The sequence below is a fragment of the Balaenoptera borealis genome (genome assembly GCF_965194805.1).
Source record: "Balaenoptera borealis genome assembly, chromosome: 11".
Taxonomy (NCBI): domain Eukaryota; kingdom Metazoa; phylum Chordata; class Mammalia; order Artiodactyla; family Balaenopteridae; genus Balaenoptera; species Balaenoptera borealis.
In genome coordinates this window covers 108,475,178-108,488,579 of record NC_138868.1, presented here as the reverse complement: position 1 = coordinate 108,488,579, position 13,402 = coordinate 108,475,178, and the positions used below count along the sequence as shown (strand labels likewise).

Below are 13,402 nucleotides of genomic sequence, written 5' to 3'. Positions count from 1 at the left end.
AACTAAAACAACAAATAAAAGCACCTGCCTACCCCTCAAAGGCCAATTCAAATCTGACTTCCTCCAAGAAGACTGCAGGTCCAGAATCTGCTCTTTCCTTTGCATTCCAGCCTCAGCCTGTGCCACTGCCGGAGCATCGTGCAGGGTTTTGTAATAACCCTCGGGCACGGCTAACCCCTACCACTAGACTGTGCTTCTCGGAGACCCGATCGTCTCCATCTGTGCTGTGTCTCCCATGCTGAGCCAAGCCCCGGCCCAGAACCAGTGTGCTATAAAAGGTTCTTATGTTGAAGGACCAAGGTTGGCCCCGTGTGAGGCTCCCTTTGCCCAGGTCTTGAGAGCTGCTGCTGTTAGTTTGGAGCGATTCAGTCTCGCCTCTACCACGACTCTTTACCTCGGAAAACTACACACAGGAAATCCAGGGGGAGGAAAAGCTGTGGCTGATAGAAAAGCAAGCTCTCAGCCCAAACCTCCGGCTGCCTTGTTAAAATTAACAAGCAGCAGAGTGAAACCTGAGGCTTAGGAGTTGGGTTTCTTATTGTTATTACACACACACACACACACACACACACACACACACACACACGGTATACCTTTCCCAGGAATAAGCTGGCTTTAACAAGCGGCTAAATGAACAAATGGAAGATGAAAGGCAGAAAGAGATCTGGGGGCCAGAGCACAGAACCAGTGGACATTTTTTAAAACCCCCAGGGGGAGAGAGGGGTGTTACAGTGGGCCTGACTGTGCCAGGGGGTGTCAGAGTTTCCCAGATAAAACGAAGCCTCAGAGCCAGGACCAATCAGAGACAGCACAGGTTACACAGGTCACACTGTATCTGCCTCTCTCTCCTCTACATGTGTTCAAATCCCAACCAAGTGTCCAGCACAGCCAGTAAAAACGGGGGCTGTGCTGGCATCGTGGGTCTGTCCCTTCCTAGGGAGGGGGGTCCCTGTGTCTCAGGGCCTCTTTGCTATGATGGGAATAGAATCACAGTGCTCGATTCTCAGGGCTCTTAGGCTTACAATTTGGGTTGGCCAAAAGGTTCGTTCCGGTTTTTCCATAACATAACATCTTATGGCCTTTTGGCCAACCCAATAAGTGAGATAATATACATAAGCAAACAGTTCAGAGCATACTCAAACCCTCCATCCATCCATATGAGGGTTTTTTTCTTTCTTTTTAGCGTGTCCACTGCATGTCAGACACTGCTGAGTGAAACTGAAGTTTAGATTATTATGTGGGTCTTACCTGTTGGAGAGAGCTCCCAGCACTTAGCCGGGGAGGTGACGGCACCAAGCAGGACCCGCACGGAGGCCGGGGGCAGTCGTGTGGACCCGGGGGCTGGGCTGCTGCAGCACTGGCTGCTCCCACCTTTTTCTCCACCACCTTTGTTTCCTGGGAAAGTCCAGCTGCCTCAGGCCCAAGGCATCCCCCATGTGTCAAGGCAGGGTCAGCCCCAGAAAGAGTTAATGCCAAACTGCCATGCTATCACAGCGCTCAAACTGAAAAGACAACTGCTCTCAGCAGGCTGGGCCTGTGAGCTCTTTTCAAACTGCATCCAGCTAGGGAAACTCCGTTTTCCCACTGGTGTTTCCCCGGGAGGCTGACACACACCCCGGATCTCCTTCTACCCTCCTTGCCATCCTCTCTCCGGCTTCTTATGGACGTCCTTGGCCTTCAGCCGAAATCAGGGGTGCGCTGTGCATATGTAACAACCAGCTGTCGTGTGCCGCTTTCCGTGGTGTAAATGCTCTCACCACGGAGTGGGGAAGAGATGCCCTCTGTCAGGTCTCGTGACCCCGCGAGCCGGCTCCAGGACACGGAACCCTCGCCGTGCCCTCCCCCCCTCCCCCATGGTCCTGCAGTTCTATCTCCAGAGGAGCTATTGTAACTGCCTTTATTCTTTCTACCTCCCTCATTTCTTTCAGGTCACTGAAAGTGACCCATCCTTTGGAAGGCAAGTCCTAGTGTCAAGGAATCTAGGTTGTTCGCAACGCTGGGAGCGTCCAGGGCGGCCACGTACAGCCGCTCGGCCACACAGGGCACAGCTCCACCGGCACCATCTACGGGGACTTTAATGTGAACGGTGACCCCAAGATTGGTGTGGAATGAGGGGCCTGGGAGTGTCTGCACTGCACTGAAAGGGCCTTCCTGAGTTAGGGGCAGAACAGAAACCACAAGGCTCCCCGAGACCCCCATTCCTGGGCGAATTCTTGGTCTCAGCATTATCTCCAGCTGCCGGAGACTCTAAGCAAATTGGTGCTGGGGGGGGTCTCGGCAGGTCACATTATCCTGTCCTCTCCAAAGAAGCACTTAGACATTCACCCTAGGAGTTGCCTCTCTCCCAACCTACTGAAGCAGTTCATTCTTTAATTTATTCAACAAACAGAGAGCATCTCCTAGGTTCCAAGGAAATGCACTGAACAGAATAAGAAGCTCACAGCCTAGTGGGTGACCCAGACAAGAAAGCCAGCTCTTGCTCATCACATTGGGAGATTTGTACACACCAGGAAAGGAGCGTCACCACAGGTAAATTTACATCTGCTAATAGCGACCGTGTACTCAGTGCTTACTCTCGGCCAGGACTCTGCTAAGCACCTCCTCGATGTTATTTAATCATTACAGCAACCTTATAAGGCAGATATTATTATCCCCACTCATGCATGAGGCTTTAGTTATTGAAGAGACTGTGAAACTCAAAGAAAGTCTTTTATTTGCCATCCAGGGACCTTCTTTGAGTAACTGGGCTGGCCAGAAAACCTGGGCTGGCCCAGGCCCACTGGGACGAGGGTACCCAACAGACCGTTGCCCAGGCTCATCCTGGGCACATCCCCAGCTGGGACACCCGCCAGGGACCTTCTTTGAATAACTTGCCCGAGGTCACACAGCAAGGAAGCGTAGAGGTGGGTCTGGCTACACAGCACTTGCTCTTGACCTCTGGGCTACACCAGACCCCTAACTGTCTTGCAGTTAATGGTGGCTAATCTCTGGTCAGTTAAGGGCCAAATCTTTCTCTGTATCCTCTGGGGGCTGCTGAGCTGCAGACTAGCCAGAGGGACCCAGAGAAAGAGACAGTCCAACTACCCAAGGAACACGTGGTCCATGTGTGGAGTCGAATAGCCACCAGGCCACTGCAAGTCACCCCACTCCTCGAGCCCACTTCAGATGCTTCCTTGGCAATTCTGACTTTGAGATCTTAAATGGCAGCTGGGCACTATTTCTGGAAGCACACATGACAACCAGCAGACGTTTGGTTTTCTTATGCTTAACAGGCCCTTGTTTCTAAAATGGAAAACCTGGAGAAATCAGTGGAGTAGAGACAAGGTTTTAAGTTGAAGGGAGAAGGGTAAGAAGGAAGAGGGAAGTTCACTCCTGGAAAATCATTCTGCCAAGCCAGACCCTCTCAGATGAGGCAAAAGGTGGAATTTGGGGACACGATGCCCTCAGGAAAATCTCCAGGGACTCCAACTCGCCTGGTTCCAATGACACCTCACAACTCATCACCTTTGCCGGCTCTGGACCCAGCTGAGTTTTCTTATTCCCGGTTTGGCCTTTTGAAGCCCTGCAGAATCTAGCCCACTTGCTTCTCTTCCTGATATATAGAGATCTTAGAAAAAGTAGCCAATCTGATTCCCCTCGGGTAACAAAGCATGATTCAAGATATAGGGAGAGAGGCTCTCTCAGCTGTCTCTAAGGTCAGAAAACAAGTCCATGGCAGACTTTAGAAATAATAGCACTAATTTCCCTGGGCTTTGGTTTCCACAGCCAATCTAAAGAAATCCAGGCAAAGGATCCAGGGCCCGAAGTAAACACACAGTCCAAAAAAAAAAAAAATGATTAAGAAGAGAGTTTGTGCGTCATAGCAATTGGAAAAATCAGGACATGACAGTTTCTTCAACGTCTGTCTGACTGCACAAAGTAACACAAGTCTTAAGACCTCCTTCTCCATTCCTTCTCCTGACCTCTGAGCCTCAGGTATCCCCGAAATCCTGTCCCACTTCAAGTAGCTAATAGACCTAAGAGTTTCTTTTCTGAGCACAGAGAGAGTGGGAATAAACACTAGTGACCGAGAAACCGTGGGTAGGGCAAGGCAAAATTCAAGGTGGACTTGTGCAACGGAGAAATGCTCCAAACTCTTCTCACTGGTGATGCTTCTGATTGAACAGGGCCCACACCACAACATCCAACCATTTCTGTGGTCTGCAGGCCACGGTTGCTTGGACGGGGCCATCAGGCCCTGAGCCAGCCAGATTGTGGAAGTGAGTCCCTCCTGGCAGTAGGATTCCCTGAGCCCTGCAGCCAAAAGCCACGTGGGGACAAGGCAAATCCAAATCTCAGCCCCTACCTGGAAGCCACAGCTCACATCTGAGACTCAAGGAAGACTGCCCTTGGGCCTCTGGCCAGCTCTGACCCCTGTGGCTGGAGCCCTCAAAGAAGGTCCCTGGATGGCAAATAAAAGACTTTCTTTGGGTTTCACAGTCTCTTCAAAGGATGTTCTCTCCGGTCAAATAATACAACACACATTTTTCAGAGAAAGGGAGAAAGCAGAGGCTGGGGCAGCACCCAAGAACGCCCCCAGGCCTCCTGTTTCCCCCATCACCTTCCGGCAGAGGAGAGAAAACCTGGGCTGGCCCAGGCCCACTGGGACGAGGGTACCCATAAGACCGGTGCCCAGGCTCATCCTGGGCACATCCCCAGCTGGGACACCCGCCTGGCTGGGCTGCCCTCCTTCTAACCCTGTTTGTCTTATTTTTTCCAAAGAGCCCTGGACAAGGAAAAGACAGTTAGAAATCACTTCTTTTCAGAGCTTGAAAATGAGGCTCATGAAGGTTGTTGAGTCAGGGAGGAAGGGGAATATTTGCGTCTCTCCCCTTCACCCCAACGGGTTCCTAAATCTAGTTGCCAAAGAGGTTCTGAGGACTTGGCCAGTTGTTCTCAGATGCCTCATTCACCAGCCCTGAGCCTGAGCCCAACTCGATCAGCCCAGCACCTGGAGAAAGCTCCAGTCCAGAACCTTCTCCTTTTCTTAGTGGAGGGAGTCTGGGGGCATAGGTGTCCCTGTCCCTACACGAGACTCATTGGAAGCCTGCAGATGACTTGTTCATGGGAAGAACATCTTTCTCCTTTTAGAACCCAGGGTCCCAGCTCCCAGATCTGCCCTCCCCACGTTTCTACATGCTATTCTCATTTAGTTTTAATTTCAATTTTCTTTTTTCTTCCCATCAACTACAATCTAAAATCCATTGCAAGGTCATGCCCCAGGAGACAGAGCTAGGAATCCAGCAGTGCTTATGGAAGGGCCTAAGGACCTGGGGTTCCAGTGCAAGTGGTGTTTTGAATTTAAGTTGGTTCCCCTCCAGAATTTGGCATAGAGTGGTCTAGAGCAGGCTTCCCAGGATTTTCAAACTAGAACGTGTCAGGTGAGACTGACAAGGCAAGGTGGGGGAATCCAGAACTATCCCTGGAAACCCCAGGAGCTTTGATAGAAAAGCCTTCTCCAAAAACCACAAGACAAGGTGACCAGAGTGAGCAGATCTCACTGTGTCATTAACTGCTTATATATGACTATCAGCAAGTCACCTGTTGGAACCTTAGTCTCTTCATCTAGAAAATAAGAAAGAGATAGGGGAATCTGGAGTTAGCAGATGCAAACTAGCATATATAGGATGGATAAACCACAAGGTCCTACCGTATAGCACAGGGAAATATATTCAATATCCTATGACAAAACATAATGGAAGAACATATAAAAAAGAATTATATATATGTATAACTGAATCACTTTGCTATACAGCAGAAATTAACACAGCATTGTAAATCATCTATCCTTCAATAAGGCTAAGAGCTACCGAGAGCCGGAACTCCATCTTTACGGCGCGCTATGTAAATGCGCTGTACGCTCTATGCAAATGTATGGTGATGCACGCTTCAGGATGGCTCATCCCTCCCGGCAATTATCTCACACCTACTCACAGGGCCCTGTGCCAGCCCAGCTGGGGACACAGCCGTGAGGAAACAGGAAATCTCTCTCTCAGGGAGCTCAACCCAGCTAGAGAGAGACAGGACCCTTCATGAGCAACAGACATAACTGTTCTCGGTGGTCTAACGGCGGGATAAAGAAGGTCCAGAGGAAACGCTCAGAGGGGCATACAAGGAGTCGGGAAAGAAATGGAGTATAACCAAGGACTCAGTTTATGGTTGTGGTTTGGACATGAGGGAAGGACAGTGGCAGCAGAAGGCACGGTGACAGCAAAGGCGTCCTGGAGTCCCGGGAATGTTCGCGGAATGATGGACGTGGGTGAGGGCTGGGGGCAGGACAAGGAGAAGGACACCAGGTTGGCAGGACAAGCAGGGAGAGAGCCGAGGGCCTTGAACGCCAAGCTGGGGAGAAGAAAATGTTCTCAAATGACAGTGAGGTTGGCTTTCGTGCTGCCTCCGCATCTGCCCTCCCTTCAGCCTCCCAAACCTGATCGGATCCCAGGCCGTCACGTCCCGGGATGAAACGAGCCCAGCTTGCCAGCCCTGCGCGCACGTGACCTCAACACCAAAGAGTGGCCAGGTCCAATCAGAGCAACACCCACCGCACACTTGTCTTTTCACGTGAAAGTCTAGACCACGGAGGGCCAAAGGCAGTGACACTCCAGCCCTCTCCTCCATGGGGAGGGGCTCTGAGCCAATCGCCCCTCTCCAGGGTGGTCACTGGCTGGGAGTGTGGAGGTAAGAGAACAACAGGGAGCTGTGCCCAGGTGAGGGCTCCAGCCTAGCGCCAGGCTGTGCCTGGACACTGCATCCCGACTTGTTTTGGTACGTCACACATCACAGACACAGCACTGAGGCCATCAGGATGCTCCCCAGCCCCGCCGGCTTTCCTGCTGAGCCAGCTCCAGCCCAGCCCCGGAGGAAGGACGGCGATGGGGCTGCCAGTCAGCTTCTGCTGCGGAGGCGTCTCCCCCATGCACTGAGCAGTTATCTCTAAGAGTGATTAGGAAATAAAACAGCTCCCTTTCCCATTAGCCGCAAACTGGCCCATTTGGGCCCTGAGACAGCCCAGATCCAGGAAACCCGGGCTCAGCAGACAGCTCAATTAGCGCAGATGGTCTCCCCACCCTGTACCTTCTCCTTCTGCCTTTTATTGTTTGGGGCAGCAGAGCGGGGCGGGGTTGTGGGGGGGGGGGGTGCCCTGAGGTTGAACTTGTTGAAAGTGCAAGGGGAAGAAAATTGTTCTCGTCTGAATACACAGAGTCAGCTGTTGCCAGAGGGTGAAATCTACCCAGGGTGAGCTCCCCTTACAAGCCAACGCGGTATTGGGCCGCAAGGGGCTCTTGAACTTGGGCCGGCGCTATCTGGGTGACCCTGGAGACGGCTGCCAAGTAGACGGGATGCCCCGAATGGAGGCGAGACGGCAGGGGTGGGTAAGGGTGCGGGCGGGGGGGAGACCTTAGCCCGCACTTGTGTTGCAGGCGTTCAACACACACCAGCCCTCCTTCCACGTCAGTGAGGGAGGGGGCGGGGGACGGGGGCACCTGCACCACAGAACCCAGTTCACAGGGCATGTCTCCGACCCCTCAGCCGTGGGGCTTGCGGGTGGGATCTCCAGCTGCTGCACCCCCAGGATTTCTGGGAAGAAGCTGATGTAGTGAACGGACGCCCTGGATGTTCCCCGGTGATGTGACGTCCTGAGAACACGCCCCAGCTGCTTTGGGGTCACCCAACCCTACCAAGCAGCCTGCCTGCCCCAGAAACTCAGAAAACTTTTCCATTCTGAGAGTTACAGCAAATGGGCTCCGGAGAAGAGAGCAAAAGGACAAAGGTGAAGGGAGGAATGGGGAGGGATGGGGAGTGAGTGAAAGAAGAAGAAAGGAATCTATGTGGTACCCTAGAAAGAGCGCTAGAAGTGGTCCAGAGACTGAGTCCTGGTCCCTGCGCCTTTTAAACTAGCCCGATTGATGACTTCAAGCCAGACCCTCACTCTCATGTCCAAGAGGGGAGCTGGGCTATGTTACCTGAGGTTCCGTCCAACTCTCAACTAACACGTGGTGAAACCAAAACACAGGAGCAGTGCCCTTACCTCTGTACACCCAGCTCTGCCCGGGTCATGAAGGAGAGCATCAAACTGACCCCAGATGTCCCTGGCATCTGCCCCAGGGATTGAGAGAAAAGCGCTCTTCTTCTAAGACCTGGAGATGCTGTCGCACACGATAAGCCAGTTAAGCCAAATCACATGGAAAATGCGTTTTCTGCACCAGGGGGAAAGCGTGAAGAGAAATAAAGACTCAGACGGCAGCGTTTCTGCTTCAAAGGGGCCGGGAAAACCGAACACGGCAGGCCATTGACCGAGAGCAGCAGAAGCATCTTCGAGGAAGAAAGGGGCCACCTGCAGAGAGACGTTCGCCCTGTTTTTCCCAGTGGGGCCAGCTCTATGCCACAATCGCCACTCCTCATGTTTACGTGTTGCTTGACACGTTCCAAGGCTCAGCACACGTTCGACTTTGCTCCAACCTCACCGCCCCCAAGTAAAGGAGGTGGCAGCAGTGTCTCCACACAGATGAGAAAACCAAGGCTCGCAGGTTAAGGGACGTCCAGCGCTTCCTCCACACCTGCGGCATCTCCCACGAGGCTCATCTTTGGGGGCCGGTAGAGGACAGGCAAAAGCAGAGGGGAAGGTAGTTACAGTGCCAAGGACCGGGGAAAGGAGCTTTGGGTTCCATTTCAGGGTGTGTTTTACATCTCCATTTCTCAGTATCTCCTCCCAATTCCCCCAACTCTTCAACATACATCAGAAATGTCAGTGCTCCCTGGCCAGGATGTAACAAACTGCAGACTAACAAAAAATGTCATAGAACAATGAGAAGGGATCATCTAATCTACCCTGTCATTTTACAGATGGGGAAACTGAAGCCCAGAGAGGTAAAGTGACTGGCCTAAGGTCACACAGCTAGCTAGCAACAGAGCCCAGGTTAGAACCTGCTATTCCTGACCCCTGACCATGCCGGGCAAGTTAGAACTCCCGGCCGATGGGAATGACCGGGGAAGGACCTGGGAAGTTCCAAACGCAAGCGGTCCCTCTGTGCCCTTCCCCCCTCCTGTCTTGAGGTCGCACCCCCAGGCCCATATGCTCCACATCAAAGTTGGAGGCTGAGCCAACAAGGCTTCCTCTCGTATGGAATGACTCCGATATTCACGTCCGAGGCTCTCATTCCAACTGAAAACCTGATGCCAATCCAAACAGAGCAGGCTAATCAGAAAGCTCTTGGTTTTTTCCCCTTGTTTGCAGAGCCACACTGGAGGCCTGAGCCCCTCTGACATAACCACATAGCTGGTGCTGGGTAAGAGCTTCCCCCAGAGTGGCGAGGGAGGCCTCTCTGAACTGTAAAGGGTCTCCCTGCCTCTCTAGAGCGTCATGCGTTCCTTCCTTCACTCCACAGTCACATACTGGGGTCCACTATTTGTCAGGCTTTGTGCTAGGAGCGAGATCCACAATTGCGGGTGAGACAGAAAACCACCTTCGAAGAGTCTTCCTTCTAGCTGGGAAGCAAGTTACATCTACATTTTCTGGGCAAATTCTCTGAGTCGAAGGGAATCAGCCTCAGGATTACAAAACCCAAAGCAATGGCATTCCAGCCCAGCAGGTCAAAGTGACCTGGCATCTCCAACTCAGTGACGTGAAGCTGTAAATGTATTAAGGACAGGGGATTTGTCCAGTTATCTGGGGGAGAATTTATGGAGCAGGCAGGTCTCAAACAAATCTTGAGAGAGAAAGAGGATTTAGACAGATGAAGCCTAGAACCTATGGAGCAAGGGAGGGAAAAAGAAACTAGTAGGTGGGCACTCACCATGCTCTGCTGTGGTCAGTGGGCTGTACAGGTCGTCTCAACCCCTCCGCCCACACTTGTGTGAAGTTGCCATCACCGCTCCCATTTCATAGATGAGGAAACTGAGGCTCAGAGGGATTACTATCCATGATCACAGTTCTGTTCCAGGCCCGTGTGAGTCCAAAGCTCATGCTCTTTTCACTGCGCTGTGCCCAGGGAGGAGCTGAGAGGAGACTCCGGTGCTGATTATCAAAATCTACAAAAAAGCAAAAGACAGCTTAGTTACAGAACCTGCAAAAAGGTTTGCAGTTTAAAACAGTCCTTTGTTCACAGTATTTTTTAGTGACTGTAAAGCCATGCTTGTCTTATCATCACCATCACATTACCATCATCCTCCCCACCATCCTCCCCATCCTCCCCATCACCACCATCACCATCATTACCATCATCACCATCATCACCATCATCACCATCTCCATCACCAATCACTCTGATGAGACTGTGTAATGAACGAAAACCACGTGCTAGATACTGAGCTAAGTTATGGTTCAATTTCATTCTCCCAATAATGGGTTTACTTGCACGATTACTGCCCGCATATTACAGATGAGAAAACTGAGGCATGGGGAAAACTCACCCAAATTACACATCTATTAAGTAGCACAGCTGAGATGCCAGCCCAGGCAGCCTGACCCCAGATCCCACTGTGTCAAGCACACTGCTTATTCTTTGAGATTCTACCTGCACGAAGTTGGGGGTCACCTCACAGATGTCACAGAGACAGAACACATGGCAAAATGTACAAGGAGGAAAACCATTGATTTGGCTGGGCCACATAAGGTCCTGGAGTGGTCCTTGCAGAGGGAGAGGACACTCCATAGGGACATCAGTCTGAGATGATTTATGGAGAGAATGGAGTTTCAGGAGCTGCAGGAGGATGCGAACAAGGGAACCCAGGTGCAGCGGGTCCCACAGGGACAGGACGCACACCTCAAGGCCACAGCTCTCGCAGACCCAGCCCTGGGCCCCATTCGGGTCCATCCCACACCTCCCAAGCATCCCAAAGGCAGCTGCATCCCTACGGAGTTCCTCTGTCCCTACCACGTGACGGGTGCCAGCCGCCGTATCCTTCACAGGAGGAAATATATCTTGGAACCCGATCTCTCGTTACAGGACACGCCGCTGCTTCTATAGGCTGTGAGTGGAGCCCCACAGACCTTGTCTCCCCCCGCCCCACATCACCTCCTCCATTCCCAGCTCTCCGTTTCTCCATAAATCATCAGCCCAACGGAGCCAAGTTCAGCTTCCCACTTTTTAAGTCTGAGGGCATTTATTCCTGCTGATAAACTGGATTTAGACAGCTTCGCAAACCCCCGACTGTGGCCAAGATTATGAAGGTGAAATATTCCTGGAGCCCCGTCCTGTCAAGGAGAAGAATGTACAGCACAGGCGCAAACTGGCACTTTTCCCACCCGTTTCTGTTCAAGGGAGAATTACTTCTGTCAGGGCTGGAGCTGTGCTTGGGGGTTGGCTAGAGACATAAATCAGGATTATTACGTTGGTGCTTCCCACCAAACTCCCAGAGAAGGAAGGCGGCCCTGCAGGCCTCTATCACAGCCTGTGGCTCCACCAAAACAAATAAGGCCCTGTGACCAAACCCGACCGCCATCCCGGCCGGCACACAGCCGAATCGAGACTGTGAAAATGGCCCCGCTCCTCACCAGTTCTGCAGTATCCGGAGGATGGCTGGCTTCCCTCGTGCCTCTGTACAAATCCAGGGGTCACGGTCCAGAACCCAGGCCACCCTGCAGCATCTACTGTTTCTCTCTTTCTTTCCATCCTTCCTTCCTTCTTTTCTCTCTCTCCTTTTCTTTTTTTTTTTTCTTTCTCTCTCTCTCTCCCTCTTTCCTTCTTTCTCCCTTCCTCTTTTTCTTTTTCTTTCTTTCTTTCCTCCTTTTTTTTTTTTTTTTTTTTTTAGGATTCTAGCCAAATCTTGCTCCGGAGTCTGTGTCAGACATCAGGAAATGGCGCTCATCAGTGGGATGTGCCAGACTGAAAGATAAAACTGGTGTGATCCGCGGAGGCAGGAAGGGAGCACCGCCATCAGCGCCTTCCGTGCCTCAGAAGCTGCGTGCAGACACCCCGCAAAGCTGGGCACGCGCAAGGCCGCTCAGAGGCCCACGAGGTTAGAGAGGAGCAAAGGGAGGCCCAGGGCTCTGACTCCCGAGCCCACACGCCCCCCGGGCCGCGCTCCGGGAAGCTTCCACTCACTCTCGACGCCGCTCCCCTGCCCTGCAGTTTCCTCACGCACGGGGAGGCCCCATGACGGACGGAGGGCAGGTGAAGGGACCAGAGGGCCCGGGGGCCTCCAGAGTCACGTGTATCCACCTTGGCATTCCCTCCACACCCGTCTCGGAGGCGGGGCCAGCGTCACCAGCTCCCAGAGTAAGAGGCAGGCAAGGCCACCAGACCACTAGCGGGCGTCAGACAAAGGGAGAGGGAAACGGGACGCAGAGAGGGCTGCGCGGGCTTCGTAACCAGGCAACGTGGAGTCCGATCCCCGCACCCTGCCAAGTACCAGCCGTGTGGCCTCGAGCAAGGTACCTGCTCCCCGTGGGACTCAGTCTCCTCGTCTGTAAAATGGGGACAGGACGCCCCCCGCAGGGTCAGCAGGTGCCGCCCTCGCTGCTCTTGGAGTCCAGCCGGGAAAACCAGCCCCTCCCCCCGACCTCAACCGGGCTACTCTGCTTGGCTGATGGACCTGCTGACCATCGGAGCGTTTGATTTTTTTTTTTAATTTTTATTTTATATTGGAGTAGAGTTGATGAACAATGTTGTGTTAGTTTCAGGTGTCCAGCAAAGTGATTCAGTTGTACGCATACATGTATGTGTGTATGTGTTCTTTTTCAATTTCTTTTCCCATATAGGTCAGTACAGAGTGTTGAGTAGAGTTCCCTGTGCTCTGCAGTAGGTCCTGTTGGTTACCTATTTCATATACAGCAGTGTGTACATGTCAACTTGATTTTAGTTCCTCCTTGTAAGTCTCGGATGGTGTCACTCCCCAAAACCCCAGATAAGTCCTCGGAAGCTAACAAACTCCAGACCTGGCCTGGCAACCCCAGCTCAGCACCTGGCTCGGGGCTCCTGCCCCGCCTCCTCCAGCCCCGCCTCCTCCTGCCCCGCCTCCTCCTGCCCCGCCTCCTCCTGCCCCGCCTCCTCCTGCCCCGCCTCCTCCAGCCCCCGCAGACTGCCACGCCTTCCCACCAAGCACCCGGCCCCTGCCAGTCCTGCGAAGCTGCGACGGGAAAAGATACTTTTGTCTGCCTCACAGAGGTTGTTTCAAACAGGAAGAGTAACATATTACTATATGCAAATGCTATTAAATTCTGAGTACAAGAATTTATTACACAAAATGCCTTCAGTCTGCCCTGTTTTGTAATGACTTTTCAGATAGCACATACGTTCAGTGTACCCTTCTAACTATACGATCCATTTCACAACCACTGAAAATGTTTTCACAGTTCATCTCCCACTCCAGACCCTCACCCTACTTCCCCAGAAATAACCACTGTTAACAGCTTTTTGTGTGT

At 52.4% G+C, this 13,402-nt stretch overlaps 1 long non-coding RNA gene across 1 annotated transcript in view; it reads right to left on the bottom strand.

Annotated features, from left to right (window-relative positions):
- The window catches only part of LOC309606261, a 93,417-nt gene extending 80,449 nt beyond the window's left edge, over positions 1 to 12,968 (bottom strand). The window contains exon 1 of the long non-coding RNA XR_014231741.1: positions 9,834 to 12,968. This is a non-coding gene — a long non-coding RNA (uncharacterized lncRNA). The remainder of the gene's footprint in view (positions 1 to 9,833) is intronic.
- Between the last annotated feature and the right edge of the window lie 434 nt (positions 12,969 to 13,402).